We start from the raw sequence: 23,044 nt of genomic DNA on the forward strand, positions 1-23,044 counted from the left end.
GAGTTGTAATAGGACTTGGGCTCCTAAATCATATAAGTGCTGTTGAAAATCTTTACCAGAAAAAATCAAATTAATATAGAGAACATTGACTAAATTCACAGGAAGACCTGATATAGAGGTGGATTAAGTCTAGAAGTCTGTTGTTCCCACACTCACAGTTGCTCATTTTGCCTCAGCTGTTGTTCATTGATTCCATCTGCAACTGCTAAATGGTGAGGGATCTTACCAGAAATCCTGGCCCTACAATCCTGCCAGTGCTTTTGCTGAATTTATATCTGTCCCATGGTGTGTAGATGTTGCAGAGAAGAAATAGTTGGATGAACAAATTGGTTCACATTTTTGCGGTTGTAACTTCCTCCCCCATTCTCATTTCCTTTCTGTATTTAACTGAAAATTGGTTTGCTTCTGTCAGAATACAGCAGTGAACACTGTGGAGAACCTATAGCCACAAACTTTTTAGTTCCAAAAGAAAAGCTCCAAGATGCCAAATAACTGTCCTGGTTGTTTAAATTTAACAGCAGTTCCTCATACACATGAAAATGTATTTTAAAGGATCAGGATCCGATAGTTCCTCAGCAGACTTTATTTTAATTTACACAGTGTTAGTTATTTTCTGGAAGATGGTTTGCAAGAGTATTGGTTTTGAGACAAAAACCTCTCCATTGTCTAAGAGTATTCCTGTCTTACCTCAAAATGCAATTTCTTAGACTCTTTTGGGATCTGCTGCCCATTAGGCTATGAGTAGAAATAAGCAAGGGGAGAGTTCAAATGCCTGTTTTTATTCCTATCTAACAATCCCTGTGACATAAAAAAAATGCAGGAGTGTTTGACTTCGTACAGGGAGCAAAGTCAAAGTGACTGCCTTCTGCAGCGTGGAAGGAATGACTTGTGACTGCTCCACCTAAGTGTTGCTTGTTAACAACCTGTCAGACAGAGGTTAAACTCAGGAATTCAGTTTTTTTATTAGTCTTTCTCAGGATTTACCTTAAGTTCACCGAACTCTCTGTCCAACTTAAAATTTTCTCAGTCACAGGGCAGTGAGGATACTTTCCACTCCCGGTGCTGCAGAGGTTTATACCTTCAGGGTTGACTGCAGTGTCATTTTCTTGTGCCATCTTGATGCTGCCAAGGCAGTTTTTATGTAGTTGTGTCATTCCTCTGTTGTGTTTTAGGTTGCCAGAAGATGGCTGTACCTGCCAGCTAAGCCCTGTAACTACTGGCTGAAAAAGACTGAAATACTTTTTCATGTCCATAGGGAAAAGCACTCTTCTTGCTCTTTTAGCAGTTACATTTCTTAATTTCTTATTTTCAGCAAGGCCAAGTCTCAAGCAGACAAGAACCTGCTGTCTTTAAAAAGTGGGTTTCACTAAACCCTAGGTGTAGTCATGTAACAGCTTTTTAATTGTGTTCATAAACAGGTAGGTAAAAATACTTCGTCTGCTGCCTGCTATTAGGAGCTCCTTAAGTTTAATTACTTGGAAGATACTTATTGTTTAACATTACCTAAACCAGAATAATTTTGCAGTCCCCATGCTAGGTGTTATTTGTCAGGTGTGGCTTAGATGTTTCTGTAACATGTATATGCATTTTGAAATCCAGGTTTTGTTGTTACAAATGCCCAGCTACGTTTTTGGAAAAGATAAGCTAGAATTCTTAATTTTTTTTTCTCCAAATGTTACATACCGCATAAAACTACTAAGTGAACTTACCCGGAAAATGCTGATGTCCACTTTGCATACATTAATAACATTCTCCTTATTCAGAGAGTCATCTTTGTACTTCTGGGACTTAGGGAATATATTTAAACGACTATAACAATATTGAAAATATGGTTACAGAGTCTGTGTACTCTTAGCAATTTGCTTTAAAACCCCCACAAATTCATTTCTTTCTTGTTTTCTTACCAGTTCTTTGTTCTTTGCAGTATCAACTATATTGATTTTTATGAAAAAGTTAATCGGCTTACCTTTGTTCAGAGTGGATTTTTGTTCCTCTGATCAGCTCTACACAATTGAATTTTTCATCCTCTTTCTGAGGTATCTCAATGTTATGAAAAAAGCATTAAAGAGAATTCTGATAAATTATTCCTACAAAAAAGAGTCTACTGCAATGCACTTTTGTTGAGGCTGGAGAGTTAATTGAACTCAAAGATTTCAGTTTTGTTTCCAATGAGAAAGATTGCTTTGCTTCATACATAAGAGAGACAGTGTCTCTTGGGGAACTGAATTATATGGTTCTCTGCTGATTCTGGTTACCCCAGAATTCATAGCAGGAATTTGCAGTAACCGTTTAGGTGACATGGGTACTACTGATTATCTCAAAATCCAGTTTTCCTTCTTACTTAAAACATTTTAAAGCAGAGTTTGAATACAGTATATGAAAAGATACAGAAAAAAACCAAACCATTGCATAGTCATATCCAAAAAAGAAATGTTTTCTGAATGTTTTTTATCATACTCTCTGGTTCTGCTTTTATGGTGCAATGTTATCCTCCACAGAACTTACAAAAAAGCCAGACAATGTAATATCCTTTTATATTTTTTAGTGCAAAATGTGTAATTATCCTGCTTTTCCTTAAGAAAGAAACAAACAAAAAACCCACAACAAAAAACCCAGCCCCAAAAATCTCACATCCTCTTCTTCCATTGTGGTCTTATTTTTCCTTCTTAAATCAAGCCTGACATAATCTTTTGAGTTGTTTTTTTGTCTGTATGACCTCAGGCTGTGCTCTCATCAGACTTCACAAGCTAACTGGACTTGAGTTTTGGATAGTCTGTGAAAATAATCAAAGAAAATATACCGTACTCTTGGACATGGTGATGATGGTTCATTATGTCTATTAAATTCAACACTGAGTCAGTGCAGAGTATTCTGTTGCGAGTTCAGGTTAGACTCAGTGTCCTGATCACTTGTAATTACCAGTGCAACTGGTAGCTCAGCTAAACTCCAATCCCGGTGACTTTTGTTCTGCATATCAATTTCTTCTGAAATTTACATGTGGAAAGCCTTCAAAGTATTTGCTTTGAAGTCAGAGATTCTGCAGTGAAACAATTTGGTCACTAATTTGCTGTCTCTGCATTTGCACATTACTTAATTTTTCTGATTTTGTTTTTGTACTTACAAATGGGCATCATAATGCTTATTTTCTGTCAAACTTCCTAACTGTCTTTTTTACTTTCTTTAAATAATTTGAAAATATTTGGTATCTTTATATGTGTGTGTGTGTGTGTGTGTGTGTATATATAATATATATATATATACACATTTGCAGTAACTTTGAAAAAGGCCTAACTTATAAATTCAAAAGCATTTCTGAATCCTGCAAATAATCTCACTAAATTTTATCCATTTAAAAAAAAGTAAGGTGATGGAGAAACCTGGACAATCTGTGCTAATTTCAGATGAGACTGCACAAAAACTTTTTCACAAATCATAAGCAGCTTTAAGATACTTGGTTTTGTATATACTCAGTAAATGCAAGTAGTTTTGTATGATGTTAAAGTGTATGTCAGATTGCTATTACTGGAAATGTGTTCTTTATCCACTTGTTTATGAGTGGAAAAAAACAAAACAAAAGCAGATATGTTACTGCCCTTTCTCTGGTTACCTGCCACCTCCCATTAGAGCGGAGTACAGCTGAGCTAGTATACTGGTCCAAGCTTTGGCTAAATTGGAACAGACTTCCTGAATTGATTCTTTTGATTTCTGATTATATCAGTACTCTTAGACCAAGTAATGATGGGTTTTTTCACACTCCTCTGTAATACCATTTTTATGTTTTGCCTTATCTCCTGTTCAGGACTCTTCAACCTGAGGCTTCAAATTCTAACCATTCAGTAGCAGATTCATTTTTTGAATTGCACACACTGCCATGTTCAGTGTGCTTAATATTTTCCCATAGGATACACAAAGCATGGAAGACAGGAGGTGAAATGAACTCTCTGAAACTATCTGTACTGATCTCATCAGATCTAAATGAAGCAATGGCCTTTCCTCCACTCTTCTGCCATCCCGACAAAACCATAGGAACAGTTTATTATCAGGTAGATAAGCCAGACACGATTCTTGCACAAAATGAACATGACACAGTATAGGCAACTGCTGATTCTTGGAAATGAAGGCAGAAGCTTGCACTTTTAGCGTCGTAGGTGGGTATGAAGAAGGAACATGCTCAACCATGCAGAGGCATTGAATGGAGCTTTACTCTTTCCCTGCAGTGTTTGAGGGAAAAGAAGATGCCTCCAAATTCCAACAGTGGCAGAAAGTCTGACTTGGCTTGCATCTTACCAGCCATGTAGGACTGCCATAGCTGAAGTGACAGCTGGCACTGGAGCACCTGCCATTACATGTACCAGTCATGTGTATATCACTGCTGCCAATTCATGTTTGATCTCCCTCCCAGATTGGTTTGTGGTAGAGTAAGGAAATCTCTGCCCTAAATTTGATAGTTGATACTATGGAAAGCAATGCCAGGGTTGACAGTGCAGGTAGCCGCCCTGTCTGGTCAGAGCATTGCCTTATTTTGCTCTGCTTTCCTAGTGCTCTGACACTATGCTGAACGTGATGTCTGTCATGCTGTATTTTCTATGCAGTGCTTTCCCAGTCCCTCCTCAGAGTTTACTGTAACCAGAAGTGGCCTTTTTTCTTTGTTTAAGAACTGTAGATGATGACACACCAGAATTCAAGAGGAAATGCATGTGCTCATAGTATTTCCTCATTTTGAAATATAGGATGACTTTAGCCTGTCTGGTGTCTACATTTGAGAAGATTCAAGGAATCCACAGGTCCTTGTAGTTCTTTTCATTTCGGTGCTCCCATTCTTCAGACTCTCCTGTTGCACAGTTCTTGCACCAATTCATTTGGTCACCTTTTGAGCCTGCAAGAAGCATTCCGTTTGCAATTTCACTGCATGGCCTGTAACACGAACAGAAGGATTTTCCAGACAGCCAAGCATTGTAATATATCTATCGGTTGTGGAAGCATGCTTGAGGAGGGACCAAATCCATATGCAGATTGCATATGCCCTTCCAGGTGGCACCTGAACTGACTGATTTTATGGGTCAGACTGATTTTATGAAGCAAGATTTTCCTTGATCATAGAATCATAGAATAGTTAGGGTTGGAAAGGACCTTAAGATCATCTAGTTCCATGGGCAGGGACACCTCACACTAAACCATGTCACCCAAGGCTGTTGATGTCTGAATCCTGTGAACATGTGGAAATTCTGTGTTCTCTTCTTTGCTGTGACTGTTCTCATAAAATGCACCAGGCAGATGGAGTAACTTGCAGATACAAGGGATGCAATGCTGGGGTGTTGGACCTCAGACTACCTGGTCTTTCTTCCTGGTTTTGGACCTTGTCACACTGTTGCATACAGTGTTGTTCTGCATCTTATTTTTGTGCCTGACTTCAGATAGAAAGTCCTGACAAACAACACATTTAAAAGCTAGAAGGACATGGCATTCATTCGTCTCATCTCTGCCAGGAAGCAGTCTGAGATCTTATGAGATCTTATCTCATGAGCTTTCTGTTTCTGTGGGTTCTGCAGTGATCTGGCATTTTCAGAGTAGTCACTTAGGAGTGGCAGCTGAAGGAATTTGTGTGGGCAGTGTGAGGGAGGACCTACCTGTGAAAGATTCATTTATCACATAAGAAAATACCAAATTCATAATTTCTACTTCAGTGAGAATTGAGTTTATTGCCATATTGCCAGATAACATGTTTTCATTCGGGTTTTGCTGCTGTTGTTTGAGTTTGGTTTTTTGTTGTTTTTTTGGGTTTTTTTTAATCCTTATTTCTTTGGGTTGGGTTTGTTGTTTTGGTTTGGTTTTTTGTTGGTTTTTTTCCTGGTTACTAGTAGCTTAGCTAGGACAAAGCTGCAGGGTTATTATTCAAGCTAATTTCAAATACCAGAGCTATCATCAGTTATCTCCTCTGCAATCTTGTGTCCTACACAGGGCATATTCTTGCAGAACCAAGGTCCTATCTGGTCCTGTCACTGGAGCTGCCCTTCTGTGTCAGCAGCTTGAGCACCACTAAGTGTTACTGTATCTTGCAATTCAGGGAATCCTTTTACAAAGCAGGAAGCGTGAGGTCTTCTTCCTTAAAGTGGAAGGATTTTACAATAAGGATTGAGAATATTTGGATCTAAAGAGAGTTTCAGTAACATAGAGCCTAGTTAGGTAACCAAGTTTCACATCTTTGTTTGAAGTATTTGTTAATGAAAGTCCAGTACCAGAATTCCTTAGGAATCTCTCTCAAACAAAATTAGAGACAGCTCACCTGTGGAATACTGTGCTTGTGTTCAGTACTTTTTCTAGATTTGCATTTTTTGAGTAACATATTACGTTAACTATGAAGACAGTGGACTTTTTTATTCCACTTCAGGTTCAGTAAAGTATCATAGGTCTTACTGCTGTCATTAGCAAAATACAATTAAAATCAGAAAACATATAGCTAGATTTTAAATACAACAGTTTAAAGGCTTTGTGCTGAAGAGCTTGCAACTAGAAGTCTTTAAAGCAGGCAGTAGGCTATTGAAAGGCTAAACAAACTGCTGACTAAATTCATTCAGAAACTAAATTATTCAACAGTATCCAATACACATTGTCATAGCATGAATTTATATCTAGCTGCTCTTCTTGGGAGCATTTTTTGCAGTTGCTGTAACTTAAATAGTAAGAACTAGATTATTCAATCTTATTTCAAACTGATCTGCAATATCTGCAGAAGTTGGATATGCATACCTTCAAGTCCCTGGCTTTTCCTAAATTGAAAGAAAGTATTCACATATGTATATGTGACTATCTTCAGAAAACTGCAAGGCTGTAGCCTGTATGACTTTAACAATGCTTGCATGATAACATACTTCATAGAAGCATAAACATGAATCTCAAGATACAGAGAATACCTAAAAGGGTATGTAAAAATTGTTATCTGCACCTTGTTTTATTCAAGGAACTATAATAGCAATTATCTTATTTTTCAGAACAATGTTCACATATCATGATATTTTATTTAAGGAATTTTAGTTGAAAAGCTTTATAGAAAGCATTTCAATATGTCTATGGTTATATTAAAAACTTAATATTGAAGAATACCTCAAGGAGTAAAAAAGTTAGTAAAGCACTCCCCTGTGCTGCGATTAATTTGTATATTATCAAGGTCTTTATTATGAATGCAGTTCCTAATGTAGGCCTGTAATAAACAGAGTGTAATTGAATTTTCAGTATTTTGCCACCAGGGAGTAATTTTCCTACAAGACCTCTGCTCCATCTTCTGGCTAATTGTCAGCAGTTACTCAGTATTACTGCATTAATGTCACCAAACAGTGAAAATAGAAGCTACCTGCTTCCATTACATGTAAGGATGTGTAATTCCAACCCTTGTCTATTTACCAATTTCGAGTTATGCACCATTATCACTTGCACCTTTATTAACAGCATGGAGGGTTTTGAAAATACAGCCTTGGAGACAAACCAAACTTTTCATAAATTTGGCTCAGTGTAAGGTTTAGATCAATCGTGTATTCCACGTAGTAAAACCAGTAACATCCACAGCAATGGGATTTTCAGACACATTTGGGAAAGAACGTTTTCTGTAACCTACGCTTGACCGAATATTGTTTTGTTTCTTAGCAAACGGAGCTGTAAATTTGGGAATGTCCATTAACTTTCACTGCCATTGCACACTGTGTTACACCTGAAAATGAAGAGCAAAATTGTAGACTGCAGTATGTGCAGAGGAAGGCTGAGGGGTCTACCAGCTAAACAACCTATGGTCAAGGTTTTGTGAAGATCTTGGTTCTGTTCAGTTCCATATTTTCATGACAGTTTTGAGTGTTTGTAGTAGTTGTGTTAACTTTTGCTAGCAGTGCCTGTCTAGGAGGAGGCACATGCACCTTGCTGGAAGGGATTAACAATATTCATATATTGAACTTGTATTCAGTTCAGTAAGAGAAAGTACAGGTGCAACCCTGAAGTAGCAATAATTTACATGTTCAGGATGGGAGAACCATTTGCTTGGCAGAAGTTGTGTTGGAAAGGAGCTAAGCACTGCAAGGGATTGTTCATAACAGTGTGAATTGACCAAGTAATCAGTTTGTGAGGGAAAGGAAAAAAATAATTATCTGTTGCAACATAAGCATGTCACGTGAAGTAGTCATGAAGTAATTCCTTCAGCGTCTCTCAGCACTCATAAGGCCTCACCTGTTAGTACTGCCTGTCACTGGGATTCACAAACCAATAAAGTTTTATATCCAAGAACTTTGGGGGGAAAAAAACCCCAAAACAACAGCATTAGCTAAAATCAAAATGGAGAGTATGTCCCCTGTAGAAACAATGACCAAACTGGACTTTTTTCTAAAGAAGGGAAAATGATGCAAAGATCTCGTACATTTTCAGGTATGTAGAAGACTGATAGTAAGAAACAGGGAACAACTTTGTTGTTGTCAGCAGGCAAGAAATAAAGTACTAATTGTTGTCAGAAGGATTTTTGTTTAGGCATTAAGGTAGCTATGCACTGTTTGAAATGTCTTGGGAAGGCTGCAAAATCAGTCTCCCAGAGGTTATAGGAACAGGTTAGCGTTCTATTAAGAATGGATAATCCTCCTCACTGTCTCGTTCATTCCTGTAAATCTGTGATCCCCACAGATTGCTATCAACAATGTGTAAGAAAAATTGCACCTTGAAAGCTGACAAAAATAAACTGTTTAGCATCATCCACCTACATCAGTCACTTAGCTGGTGTTAAAGCGTATTTAATAATAATGCATATCTGTTATTTTTAACACTTTTGCAAGATGGACTGTTGGGAATTGTTTTGATAATTTATTTATTTTCTCAAATGTCTGCCAGTTTGAGAATTTGACAGGCTTCTTGACATCCAAGTACTGTATTTCAAATTCCAGCCCAAACTTCCCTGTTAGCATGAGAAAAAATAACCCCAGACCAGCAAATATTTTACAGGATTCTGCTTGCAAATATGAAAATAATTTTACATGTATTTACATCCAACAAACGAGCGTTAGTCCACAGTTCTCTAAATCAGTAACTTACCTCTCCCCTTCCTTCCTTGTAGGGGGAAACACAAAGAAATGTGAAGTCTGAGTGTGCTAGAGCAGGAATTAATACCTGTACTGTGATCATGCTCTCTTCACTCCAGCACACCTTCTTTCCATTGCATTTTCATCCCAGCTGCCATTCAGAAAATCCCATACTGGGGCAGGGGCAGTGCTGAGAAACCAGGGTGCAAACAAGTCAAGAGAAGAGAGTTAATTTGAAATGCTGCTGGGTGGTTGGAGTATTGGCAAAATGGGGCCAATGCTTATGCTCATGGATGTGGAAGTGCTCAGCAGGGGTGTGGTGGATTCAAAACTGAGGCAAGAGAAGTTTTAAGTCTGTACAGTTTTTGAACAACAGAAGAAACTTGTACATGCTTTTGAGGTGAGGAAGCTGACAGTTCTCTTTCTGATGAAAAATTGGAATAGTAGCTTTGTGTTCAGTTTATTGGCAATATTTTATGATGCTATAGTCATTAGTCATGTATAAAAAATTATGTTAAGACATGAACTCAGACTCAGTAGCTGGACTGTAGCTGTAATATCCTTTAAAATATGTTCAATGTAATTTTGAAGGTCAGAATTTAAGGTACAGAAGCCACAATCTATCTCCTTGTCATCCATTAAGAATTACTTGCACTTTGCTACTCAATATAGTCAATACAATTCTCAGTAAAACATGTGCCTGAAATTCAATGTACTCTACATGCTAATTGTACTTGAGCTCTTCCTCCAGCATAAAGAATCTGCGTGCTTTTGATTCTTTCATGTTACTATGCAAAACGGATATTTGCCCTGAAAAGGCACTATAACAACTCTATAACATTCACTTGCCTCCTGGAAACCCTACAAGAAGTTCAAAGTAAGGAAATGCCTTCATTTTCCCCGGTCTCTTTTGGCATGAGCACTAGGACTTTGCTTTTATTAGCCCTGTCAGGCCTTGTGATTCCAATGGGAGACTGATTCCCTCAGTAAGGTTTCTCTGCCGTTGCTTATGTATCCTCTGTACAGGAAAATAGTGCTGGAACAACTTACAGTGGTGTAATGTTTTGGCTGACGCATTTGGTGCATAGGATGCTATAACAGAGTCTTACATCAAGTGAAGAGCTCTTGTAATAGTATGATACTCTTGAATTGCCATTCTTATACCCTGATACGTTCCTGCAATCTGGCTTGTGTAAGTCCTCACATGTTTCATGAGTTATAGCTTTTAGATGGCTTAAGTTTGTAAATTCCCTTCTTGAATTCGCATTCACGATAACATAGCTTTTCTGTTTCTTATCTTTTATTTGTGAGTTTTGAAGTGCTTCATACCTTTTTAAGGTGTCACAATTCAGCAATATCTCTATGACATGGATGATGATACAGCCCTTCTTCAAATGCACAGCAGAAATATAAAGACTGGTTTACTAGTCGGGGCTTAACCCAGATTTCTTTCTTGAAGATGTGAGTCAAGGCATTTGTTATAGGGAAAGCAAGTATATACGTAGTTAGAAGTATTGTGTTTTTCAGCTAAGGAGTTAAGAATTGCTAGTCAAGTAGTACATGGACAGGCGGAAGGCATGTATGAAGATAAATGTGAACATTTTAGTATCTGGCTGTTGGGTGAAATGTGCTGGCTCTTTAAGGAATGGGAAACGGTTTATTTCAGCTGAGATCTACCCACTTATCACCAATAAAAATAAAATAAAAAAAAATCTGTGAAACTCACTGCAAGGTCTTGAGGTATATTCCTACAAGTTCTCAGCAGCAGGATGGCTTTGGTAGCCAGTAGGTAGGCAGTAATTGGACTGAAAAATGGACCGTGAGGTCATTTACGACGACAACACATAGAGTGAGAATTAATGCTTTGGTTGTAAGTGTACAGTATGTTGTTTGCAGCAGATGTAAATTAGAAGAGAAGTTTGCCAAATGGTCAGAGGTTTAAAAGCAGTTCTTGCTTTGTCAACCTGGTTCACTGCTATGGAATGGGGGAGATGTGATTTCAGATCTACTGGGAGCTCCTGGAAATTCTCAAACTATAACTATATCCTTGAAAATGAATTTGCATAGTTCCTGTTGAAATAACAAGGACATGCAAATATCAGTTTGAGATTTAGATGTGTGTTGCATTTTTTGCTTTTCAGGTGGATAATGAGTCTCTTTTGGCCCATAGGGTGAGAATAGTAAGATATATAATGCAGAGAAGACAAGATCAAACCAGGAGTGTGATGCAGGTAAGGGAATTAGCTGAGCTTCTCAGGGCCCATGCTATATAATTTAGGTCTAGTGTGCATTAGGGACATGGCGTAACCCCAGTTGAGACCTCAAAATGTAAAGTTCGACAGTTAAGTGGATACTTTATGTCTCTTAAAGCTGCTACCAATTTACCAGACAGTATGTTCTTGGTATCCAACTGCTGAAACAGGAAGTGTCTAAGAAATTGTCATAAAATGTGTAAAAGTCACTTCTATAACAAATAATTTTGCATACAGAAGGAATAAACTGCTCTCGTCATTTTAAGGCTGGAAAAGTTACATTGAGAAAATGCAGATATTAAGTCTTTGTGATGTATGTTTTCCTCGTTATAAGCAAACATACAAATAGATCTGCATTTCCCGATTCCCTTAAGAAATGGTGTTATTAAGGTGCCAGTGAAACTACTTTGAAAATAAAAGCAGTGCTGAGTGTTTTCTCCACCTCCTTTATTCTTCCATTTGAGGAATATGTTAGTCTAAGTAATCTGTGTTTTCTCTGCTTTTAAGCTTTAAGATGTTGTCAGTAAAGATGTTTTTTGTTTGATACCACTCATGGTTTTTTACATTGCTTTTTCCTACTCTTTCTAAATACTGTGTCTCATTCTCTCACAGCATTTTTGCATTATCATTATCACTGCTTTCTGAGCTCCCTCAGATCTTGTCTATATTAGCACAATCCCTGTGATAGGTGTTTCTATTTAATCTCCTTAACTAACACTTTCTAAATGCGTTGAAGCAGATGGGTTAATTGTTTGACTTACAGTATCAGTATAGATGGGATTCACCTCCCTGCAGATTTCCATTATTTCTGTGTTCTTCAGCAGATCTGTTTGAAGACAGTCACTTCCCCACCCCTCCTTTTTTGTTTTTGTTTTCTTTTACATGAGCATTCAATGAACAGGGATCCTTTTGCTCCATCCCTACCAGACTAATTATTTTTTGGTCATTCGATTTACATCATCCTTTTGTTGGGTTTTTTTTCTTATGTTTACTGCTACATTGTTTTGTTTTACTTTGAAGAAATCAGTGATTTTTAATATTTCACATCTAGGAGTGTTTTACAGTCGTACGTTCTGTGTGTGCCAATGTCAGTCTTATTTCTCAAAGTTAGTGCAGTAAGGGTATGTCTGAAAGGAGTCTTTGCCTACATTTTCTTTATGATAAACAGAGAGGAGCCTTACAATGTGGCTCAAGTACTGTGGGGCATAAATAGATGCCCACGTCATGTCAGGTGATTTGCTTCCAAGTGTGTGTGTTGTTGACTGTAGAGGAAGCATTAAAAAGCATTATACCTGAGTTCATTTGTATGTCTGGACTACCAGGCATATACTACTTTCCACGTCATACACATAGCTGTTACTCTGGTCTACTCCTATAAAGAAATTTTCTTTATCAAAATCGTAAAAAGAACCATGTTTTTTTTTTTTTATCATGTTCCTCATGATAAAGGCCATTGCTCTTTTAATAAAATGAGAAAATGTGTTTGGTTGATCTACTGATAAGACAGAGTTAAAAAAATGCTTCCACAGGCAATGCAAGTTTGATTTTTAAAACAAGCCAAATGAATATTCTGGACTTTCAGTTGTCACTGAAAACCCACTGACTAGAGTAATTTGAAATTAATCACTTTAGCAACTAGTACCTGGTGTGCTGAAGTGTGAAAATATAAAATGCGAAGAAAACCCAAACAAATAGTAGAAAGTTCAGTAGAAAGAGGACTGACGTAATGCATGTATGCCATTAGGGACAAATCACAAACATCACGGTATTTTTGTAGATGCAGGAAGCTGTAGTTTAATTTTCTATCAGAAGGTGACTGCTTAAAGGTCATTTCCCAGAGCATAAGTCAGATTCTTTGGGGATGTATCCTTTAGCTTCATCTAATGTTTCATTGACTGTATAAGCATTAAACTCGGCGAGAATGACAGGCTGTAGTAAGTGGATCCCAGGTGGGCCTTGGGATCTGCAGAGCCAGCTGTTCCCCAGCTCCGATAAGTCTTCCAGATTTGCAGGTCCTTTTGCATCTGACATGGCATGCCAAGTCTTTGTACTGCCCAGTAGCTGATGTTTTAAAGGAGAACGGCTTAATAATTTATTAACTGCTACATTTCCTTTGGGCTTTATCTGTGTGATGCTGTTCAGTTGCTGAGAAGTGTAAATATGTAGAAGTTAATAGAAGCACAATCTTTGAGAAAGCCAAGGACCGGGGACTCCTGAGAGTCTATTGTTAGTTTACCTTGTTATGGAAGAAAAAAAGTTCTGCTTTTTAAATCAGGCTGAAACATGTTTTGAGCCTGTTAACATCATGCCCTTCTCAAAATAATGATAATTAACAGTATGATGACAATGCATTTTGCTGTTTATATACATTCTAGCTACAGATACTTTTTAAACCTAGTACCAATTTCAGCCTTTTCTAATCTTTATCTCAGCATGCAGTGTGTACATGTATCAGCTGTTTCCCTTCAAATTCAAGAAGCATTTTCTTGTCCATCACCTTTGCCTTTGTAATAGGTTAGTGTAGACTTATGCCAAGTTGTTAAATCTCCCAAAGGCCACCTGCTCCACTCTAGAAAGAAGAAACAGCACTTCAGCATTTCTTGTCTAAGAGAAATCAAATTCTGTCTTCCAGCTCCCTGAATAAATACAATGAAAAATGGCTAAAAATGGGTCATTTTCACACTTCTTTCTTTTATGCTTACTGTCCATTCCTGGAAAGTCAAAGCATAGTGCAGTCTTGTCTGTGCATATGGATTTATGGTTTCCGTTCAAATTTCAGTCCATGCTTTCTGTTATATATGTATGAGTAAGAGTTATGGAGTTATGATACAAAATTACAGTACTTCGATACCTCTATTTTTAATAGTATTACTTTTATAAGTTGAAGTAGTACAGTAGTGAATTAGGATCTTTGCAATATTTGTTGCTCAGATACAAAACCAGGATAGTGCTGTATTGAAAAAAATAACAATTTTATTTAGCTATTTAACTTAAAGACCCCCAGAATAGATGACGTGGGGTTTTCTTGGTAGAATAATACAATGGAGGGAAGATTGACTTCCTTTATTTCTTTTGTGTTATTTAAGGTGTATGAGCTTGCAGAAGTTACTGTATGTTTAAAATATTAATTGCTTCTAGTGCTAAAAATTAATATCAATATGAATAATAAACTGCTCAGAAGAGAGGTTGTAAGTGAAAAAGCTTTTCTATTGACTTCAAATCAAAGTTTTGCTATTTGGATACTCTCAAATACTAATTTGGACAGCGGCATCAGAGACTGTCTTTAAATACAGTTTAATTTCATTCTTCAGCCATTTGTAAAAAAACCTGCCAGCTAGAAACTTTCATAATGTTCAGTGCCTCCTCTCTTTTTTTCTGTCAGGACTCCACTTAAACTCCATGGAGGGACCAATAAGTATTGGGAAGCAAGGGGACAATCCTCCTGCAGAAGAAACAAAAGAAGTGGGCTTTTTAGGTTTGTGGAAATCATCTACAGACAATATCAATAACAAAGCACTTACTTTGGTATTCATTTAAAAAAACCCAGTCAAACAAACAAACCAAAACAACCAAAAACCCCCAACAAACTAAAAACTGCTACTGTAAGCATTAACTAGTATGTTGTGCCTGGATGTATCTGTGTATACTGTTCTCATTATGTCTTGTTGGAGTGATCAATATATGCTGAACAACATCATTTGGTCCCTTATTTATGTTGTTCAGCATCATGATACTATAAACCAAAGAAGTTGTTGTTGGTTTGTCATATTTAGTAGCATTCTGCTTTGATTTAGGCATGCTTAATTCTGTTCATTTCTGATCTGTAACTAGGCAGAAATGAAATTCACTCATGAAAAAGAAATAAAATTTTCATCTAAATCATCCGAGTGCCAGCTCCTCTGGGCCGCTTGGCTTTACCTGATCTAGTAGCTGATCTGTTTCAGACAAAAAAAAAAGAATTAGTTCTATACACAAGAATTATAATGAGAGGAAAACTGCAATTTTGAAATCACAAATTTAGAAGCTCTGTTTAACATTCGTTGCCAGAGTGGGAGGAGGGAATGTTAACTTATTTCAGTTAATCTACTGAGGGTGGATGGGCCTGTGGTAATGTCCGCATATCAGGTCTTTTGTGGCCAGTTCTTATAAGAGATCTCAGTGTGTTTCTTTAGTGAGACTGGTTGGGATTTGTAGTATATACTGGCTAATAAATACTACTGGCACCTTATTAATAAATTGCAACAGTCTTAGTCAAGAAAGTATTGTTCCCAGGTGGGGATGCTAATTTCCAAGGTATAATTAGGTACCGTGAAATAAATGGACAGAAAACTGTTCTTGAAGTCAAGCATGGGTGTATGTTTTCTCTCTGATTTGTGAGTTTTACTCTTAGCAGGTAAACAGGTTATATTCATGGTTGATTATTTTCTGTGTCTCCCACCAAGTGCATCACAGAATATTTGCTAGTATACAAGTTTAACTTGGCAACCCTAGCATATACCTTGAGAAATTATTTGGATGTGACAGAGGACATGATCAAAAGATTTGGGTCTACTTAGTTGGTGGCCTCTGAGGTCTTAATGGCCTTAGCCCCATTAGTCTTGGTATCACTATGTGTTATTGTCTTGGTATTTTTTTCTTTGCAAGGAAGCAGCAATACATTTATTTTCAAAATTAAATTGCAGAATAATCTCTTAGCACGTCTTAAAATTGCATCAATCTGATGGTTTATTTGGGCTGATCTGATTTTCAGAGTATTTTATTTGTGTTTTATTGATTAGTGAAAGCTTTATTTCTAGTCACCTTGCCACTGTTATTTAGAAATGCATTTGTGAAAATGGAATTGATTTTTCATTAAGCAGCCTTTATTTTCGACTACAGATAAGCCAAATTGACACTGAATATTCTTAAAGCATATGCAGCGGATTGTCTGAATTCCTAAACTGTCTTCTCAGGTACTTTGCTAATGTGGCATTGATCAATCTACAGATCCCCAACTGCGGAGAAGTGATAGGAATATTGGCCACAGGATGCACTATGGGCCAGAAAGATAAATTGTTTGGGTTGTCTTTTTGCAAGTTTAAGGTCACAATTCATTCATCTTGTTACTTTGCTGTATCCCTTTAGTGGCTTCAATTGCAGGATTAAATATTGAATGGTGGCTCTCCTACTTTGGCATTAGGAGGCTTTTCATGCTTAAAATGTAACGATGTGCACACAGAATGCCAAAGGTAGTCATGCAGACGATCTATTCTGTAAGATTAATCCCACAACAACATTATCAGGCAATTCTTAACACATTGATTTATTCCTGATATGACACTTCTAAAACAAATGGATGAAAGCTTGGCATATATTCAGCATCCTAGGAGGGAGAAAGTGGAATTGAAGCCTCTACAGAAAAGATCCATATTTAAAATTAACCCATTAAAAGCTTAGTGAGGAAAACAAAGCTTTCAGCCCCTCATGCAAAGCTGGTCCATAAGAAAGAAGATCAGGGTGAGAGGGAGGATTCTTCCCCAGAGACTAGACAGTAGTCTGCAGATTCACCACACACTTTGTTTACAGTAATGGTTGTGCCATTATACTTTTCAACTATACTTTTCACAGCTGTTGAAGTAGAAGGTACATTTGCAGGTTTTATAACTAGCATGATGATATAGCAGGAATCAGCTACAGGAAGGAAATGAGCTGCTACTGATTCTTAGCCTTAATGCTGTTTTATAAAAGATGTCTAAATTGACATTGTATTTTGTATGTTATGGAGGTTTTTGTTAATCAAGGGAGAGCCTCTGGATTTCAAGAGCACATGATTAACTTCAGCAAGTGAGACGTATCTCCAGAAATGAAAATGTAGATTTCCTTTTTAAAATTGTATCTAATGATGGGATAAAAGTGAGATGCAATCTCAGTCCTGCATCTGACTTGTGGATACTCTGTCATTGGGTGGAATTAAAAGCTTCAGATTAGGTGCCTGTACTTCCTGATGGTGTATTCGTTACACTGCCTGTACTGATGTCTTACACTGATACTCAGAAAAGGCTGAGCAATTTTACAGCATTATTAATGTAGCCAAGCGAGTTCCAAAGAAGGTGTTGCAGAAGTAGTAGAATTTGCACCCTGGGCTGTTGGGTGACACCTGAACCTTCAAATTCTTAATTAACTTCTCCTTTGGATTTCAGTGCACCAAGCACATCCATACTTTTTTTTGTGGTATTAGAAGGAAATGTCCTCTATGATGCAGGTTTTTTTGCATCTCCTAAAACTAACTACAGATTATTAGGTTGCTTACACATATATACATATATCTGATACATGTATGTGTTAAAACTCTCTCTGAAATGATTTAAACCCATGTATGTCATCTCACAAGGAACAATTTGAGGCTGATGGAGTATCAGTAGTTTCGTCAGTCACTTAGGATCTGGAGGAATCTGGTACAAGTCCCACATCCAACTAAAATGTGCTTATGCAAAGAGGAACAGTTTTAATACAGAAAGTTGACAGAGACCTGCCCGAAGACATCCTGTTAATGTCGTGTTAATCTGTCAGAGCACATTTCTTGAAAAAGAAGACATCTGTTTTCAAGTACTTTTCTTTGGGAGAATTTGCTTCTGAATCACTCTTGTGCCATATAAAATATATAAGAAGGATCCTTTCGTTAGCTTGTTCCTGATTCAGTTTGTGGGTGTCCGTAAGTGAAGCATATCCCTAGTACAGTTTTCAAAACAGATGTTATTGACTTGTTAAAGCAATGAGCTTAGTGAAACTGACTAGAGATACTAGGACGAAATTGTTTCTAAGGTTTATTCTCAAACGTTGATTTGGGTTGTGGCCTTAAATATGAAAAACATATGCTAGGCCGGGTTCTTGAATTAATGCTTTTTACTATGTTGTACTTGCGTAAATATTAAGATGCATGAATTCTGGTTGCCTGCCTGCCAAAATCTAATATGCATAAGCTTACTACATATATATAGCTATTGTTCATGTGCTAATGTCTGTAAATGTTCAGACTAGCTAATAAGATGGTCTCTACAGTTTTGTTGTGTGATTCTTTAAACTGACTAAACATATTTCAACTTTGTTGATTTCAGTCAGTTGAATTGAGAGTTGAAATGTATTGATACTCAACGTAGAATCATAGAATAGTTAGGGTTGGAAAGGACCTTAAGATCATCAAGTTCCAAATCCCTGCCATAGGCAGGGACACCTCCTACTAGATCAGGTTGCTCAAGGCTCTGTCTAGCCCGGCTTTTAACACTGCCAGGGATGGAGCATTCACAGCTTTCTTGGGCAGCCCATTCCAGTGTCTCACCACCGTCACAGTAAAGAACTTCTTCCTTATATCTAACCTGAACTTCCGCTGGTTAAGTTTTAACCCATTACCCTTTGTCCTATCACTACAGTCTTTGATCAGAGTCCCTCTCTGGCATCCTTGTAGGCCCCCTTCAGATACTGGAAGGAAGTAGTTATGTCTTTTAGCTTATGAAAAAGCTATGAGAAATATGAAAAAATTGCATCCTGTTTCATCGGAATTTGGTGAAAAGTGTAGCAGCTATATTAAGAGATTTGTTGCTAGTATCCCAAATAGCCTTGAGCATAGAATTAAAAGATATACATGCGTTAGTAGGATTTCTTTTTTCCTCTAGCCTAAATCCTTGCTTGTACCAAAGGAATATTTTAATTCATTTGGCTGTTGTTGACATCGTAATATCATCAAAGTCAACATGAAATACAAGCAAAAGATCCTTTTTGGGAATCAAGAACCTGTTCCAGTATTTGTGCTATAAATTCTTCTTTTTTCCTACTATCTGCCTATTGTTGTGCAAGATTCCTTTTATCTCATGGATACTTACACATAAGAATCAAGTGCAGAATATGTAGTAATTCAGATTCAAAAGAAAAATTTCTCCTTGGTGTTTGAAAGTAGTATTTTTGGAATATCACTGATACAATAACATCCCATATGAGAACATTCTTAAATAGCCACATGTGCTCCCTGAGTACATACTTCCCTGTAACATAGATTACAGATAAATTGCTGCATATGTGCTATGGTGTAGTCACCGCAAATTATCCTGGAACTCTCTTTTGGTTGTGGTGAAAATGTTTCTCCTGGACTTGAAGATGAAATAGCATGTTATATTCTTAAATATACAGGGTGAAAAAACACTGATTATATGAAAAGTTGGCTGGAATTGTTTTCCTTGTTTTAAAATACATATTTTAACTTAAATGTTGTTTTGTTTTGTTTTTTTTTTTTTTTTTGCATACAAAATTATTTCATTTGCTTGTTTCCTTTGTCTAGCTTTTCTTTAGTACCACAGATTTAATAACCACATTATCTCATACTTCATGGCCTTGTTTGGCATTGTTTCAGTTTTGTCTGTTGGTTTGGCATAAAATTCAAAGTGCAATTTTGGATGTGAAAAGCATTGCTGGAGTGGAGGTTTGACTACTGATATATAAGTGTGCGTGTTTATATATTCATATATATATAAAATAATGTGAACCAACACTCCTCTGTTGATAAGCAATGTATGTGACCCATGACAGACAACTTTCTGTTCGGCTGGAGCAAAATATTACAGCTGAAGCAGGCAGGCTTCTGGTCCACTGGACTTAGAATAGATTAGGGAAGTACTTTCCCAGCTCTAAGGGTTTTGGTTTGGGTTGGGTTTTTTTTCCCCATGGTGGATTATAGATGAACTGATATGCAAGTTTATTGCAAGATTCCTCTAAGACCCCTAGCTTTTTATGAATGGAAAGGTCATTTATAAATGTTCAGCATTATTGTATTTTATTATTTTTCCATAGGACAGGATTCTTGTGTTTTCTGTAAGGGACTGCAATCAGATTTTAAAACCATGTAGTTTTAATGTTGTACATATTACCTGTGTTTAGGTAACTGAAGACTCTGTAGAGAAAAGTATATTTCCTTTCAGCTTATGGAGTTCTTTTTTGTTCATACATTACAATCTTCAAACCAGAACACAGACTTTTCCAAGGCAATAAGTCTTCAATTCTGTGTTATTTTGCAGGGCCAGTCTTTGCCTAGCATGTGGTTTTCTGTATCGCTAAAATCTTCCAAACAGTTTTCTCTGACATGTCTGATACCAATTTGTTTGAGTGACTTTGAAGTCTGATATTTCATTTTTTTTGTGGAGCACTGTTTGAACCATGGGGTCATATTGATGCTTGGTTTGGTCACTCAGTTATACTTCATATTTGTCTTTGCAGGTCTTAGTTGCTGAATCATATTCCGTAGGGCATAACACATCTCTCGGTCATTATAACATCTAGTTTGTTATTATCTACTTTTAAGGCATTAATACTAACTAGAAAAGTCTTTACCCAGGAAAGGTCCAGAACTTGAATGTGTGCAGCCATAAGTTACATTCATTATTGCAACATAAAATGTCAATCAGTAAATTTGAGAGTTAAAGCAATAAAACCAGCTCTGTGATCTGATAGAGATATTCAACATCAGGCACAGAAATTCTTCAAGTATTTCTTCCCTGGTTTAAAGCTCCAAAGTCATCTTGGATTTTATTAGTAAGGCTTGGTAGCAAAGTATGTCCCTGTATTTGTGTTATCACTGCATCCAGAACACCCACACTCAGTCTCACACCATCTCCAACTGCAAAGCAATCAGCATTTAAAGGCGTATCACCAAAGTTTAGAAGCAGTTACCCGAGATATTATGTAAGTGTGAGGGTAGGAAGAGTTCTTAATCATAGCATGTTTTGTATGTGAGAGAGGAAATAATCTTACCATATTCCAAAGCAGGCAATCAATGAGAACCCCAACTATACCTGAGAAGAGCTTCTAAACGGTTTGTATAGAACATGTTCTCCAGCATGCAAACATATCCATGACCAGTGCCATATTTCAGATTTCTTGCATAAAAGAGAATGGCTAGATTGCTTACAAAGTCCAAGGTGCAGAACTGTACCCTCACATCAAGGCATTACTAAACTTAGAGTAGGAAGATTGTGAAGTATCTCCTTCGCACACATTGATGTGGGAATACCATGCAGTTAGGACTCACAAGATTTCCTCTTGAGAGGTTTAGGAAAGATGGTTTCTCTTAAACTAGAAGATGTGTTTGTTAGTGGTGCACAGCTGTGTTAAGTACCAACCTCTCTGTATTCAGTGGTCCATGAGGGTTTAGATACGTAGATTCAGTTCAGTGTGTAGTCCTGGGCACAGATGTTAGATAGTTCTATCATAGTAGTATTTATGTGGTGCATAGGTAGAACCCAAACATACTTTACCAGAAGCATCTAACTGGTGTTTTGCCTGTTTATAAATTGCACCATACTATTGGATTTAGCCTGCACAATACCGTATTTTCAGGTGCCATTTAACACAATACTCGCCCAAGAGAAGCAAGTCTGCCGTTTCACAGGGGTCTGTTTTTTCACAGGGTAGTACAGTGGTTCCTTGTTCATTTGTTAGTGTTCTAAGACAAGTTGATTTATTGCCTTGAAGGGAGAGGAGTATGGGCTTGCAGTATATTTAATAGCTTCAGAAATATCAACTTTTTGTGTATGCAATCTAGTAGCTCTTTTCTCTGAGATGTGTCTCAAAGTTTTGTGTTGAAGTTTGGTAAATACCAGAGGGTAGATCAGGTTCTTGCAAGTACTGTGAAACATTATTTTGATAAGACTTTCTGAAGCTAAATGATTTTGAGGCATTGCTTGTGGGGAGTATTGGCAATGTGAATACAGTGAGATTGAGGCAACTGTCATCTGGCAAAGAAAGTAGTCTTAGTCAAGAAAGTGACAAAACTGACAGTATTTGATAGGGACCAAACTAACTGGTTTTCTTCCTCCTATGCATTTTCCAGAGTTTGTTGCCATCTAACAGTAGGCTAGAAACAGTCCATGTTTCCCTTCAAGTGCATGAACTCCACCTTTCACACACAGACACATGCCCGTACTGTTTTTCCTAGTAAGTGTCTTGAGTAGACAGGATATAAAAGAGTCTTTTTGGAGAGTCCAGAGAATAACTGTCCATATTCCCCTGAAAATAACATGATGTGCATCCTAAGTAAGGACTGCTGCCATTCATGAATAGGTGCATAATAAAATGTGTATACATGCTGTAGCTTGCAGTTTCTGTCTGCTGTCTTGTTAAAGGTCTTGTTAAAACCCTCAGTTGTCAATATGGACAAGTGTACAGTGGGTCATATCACAGATACCTAAGTTTGTTGCTTTCTGTAGTATTTGCTCATGTGTGGTACAAAGAGCTGAATATGGGAGCAAATGGGAAATGAGAATGTGTGTCATAGCTTAGTTTCCACATCAGTTACTGTGAGATCCATTCCCCTCCTTTCCTCTCCTTTTCTCTTCCTTCATACTAGTGAAATTTAAATATGTAGTCTGGGGAGTTTGCTGAGGAAGCAAAGTTTTCCAGGGAGAGCCAGGCTGGATATTAATGGAGTTTCCAGCTTGGAGCAACCAGGGAAGCTTTGTCCAATGCTGGTTTACCACCTTGTGTGTGTTCACCAGTATGCTATAATAAGATGGCATGAGGCACTGTTTCTCCTTAACACTCCCCTGCACTAGGTAAGGTTGGATTTAGCTCTTTTCTGAAAGTCAAGTTGTAAGAAAACCAGCTGATGCTTTCTCCTTTAGTTCAGCTGCTCCTACAATGTACCCCTCAGGACTGCTGAGTCCTGTCAACAGTCTGTGGTTTTCAATTACAAGGCACAGACAACTTTTCAGGGACCTGCAAAGGTAA

The 23,044-nt window shown here is 37.4% G+C and overlaps 1 protein-coding gene and 1 long non-coding RNA gene across 2 annotated transcripts in view; one reads left to right on the forward strand and one right to left on the reverse strand.

The window, feature by feature from the left end:
- The window catches only part of TENM3 (teneurin transmembrane protein 3), a 422,372-nt gene that overhangs the window by 125,190 nt on the left and 274,138 nt on the right, over window positions 1–23,044 (forward strand). The gene's annotated exons all lie outside the window — the stretch shown is intronic.
- The window catches only part of LOC136022157 (uncharacterized), a 34,522-nt gene continuing 26,106 nt past the window's right edge, over window positions 14,629–23,044 (reverse strand). The window contains exon 3 of the long non-coding RNA XR_010616020.1: window positions 14,629–14,738. This is a non-coding gene — a long non-coding RNA (uncharacterized LOC136022157). The remainder of the gene's footprint in view (window positions 14,739–23,044) is intronic.

Source organism: Lathamus discolor, chromosome 1 (assembly GCF_037157495.1).
Source record: "Lathamus discolor isolate bLatDis1 chromosome 1, bLatDis1.hap1, whole genome shotgun sequence".
Taxonomy (NCBI): domain Eukaryota; kingdom Metazoa; phylum Chordata; class Aves; order Psittaciformes; family Psittacidae; genus Lathamus; species Lathamus discolor.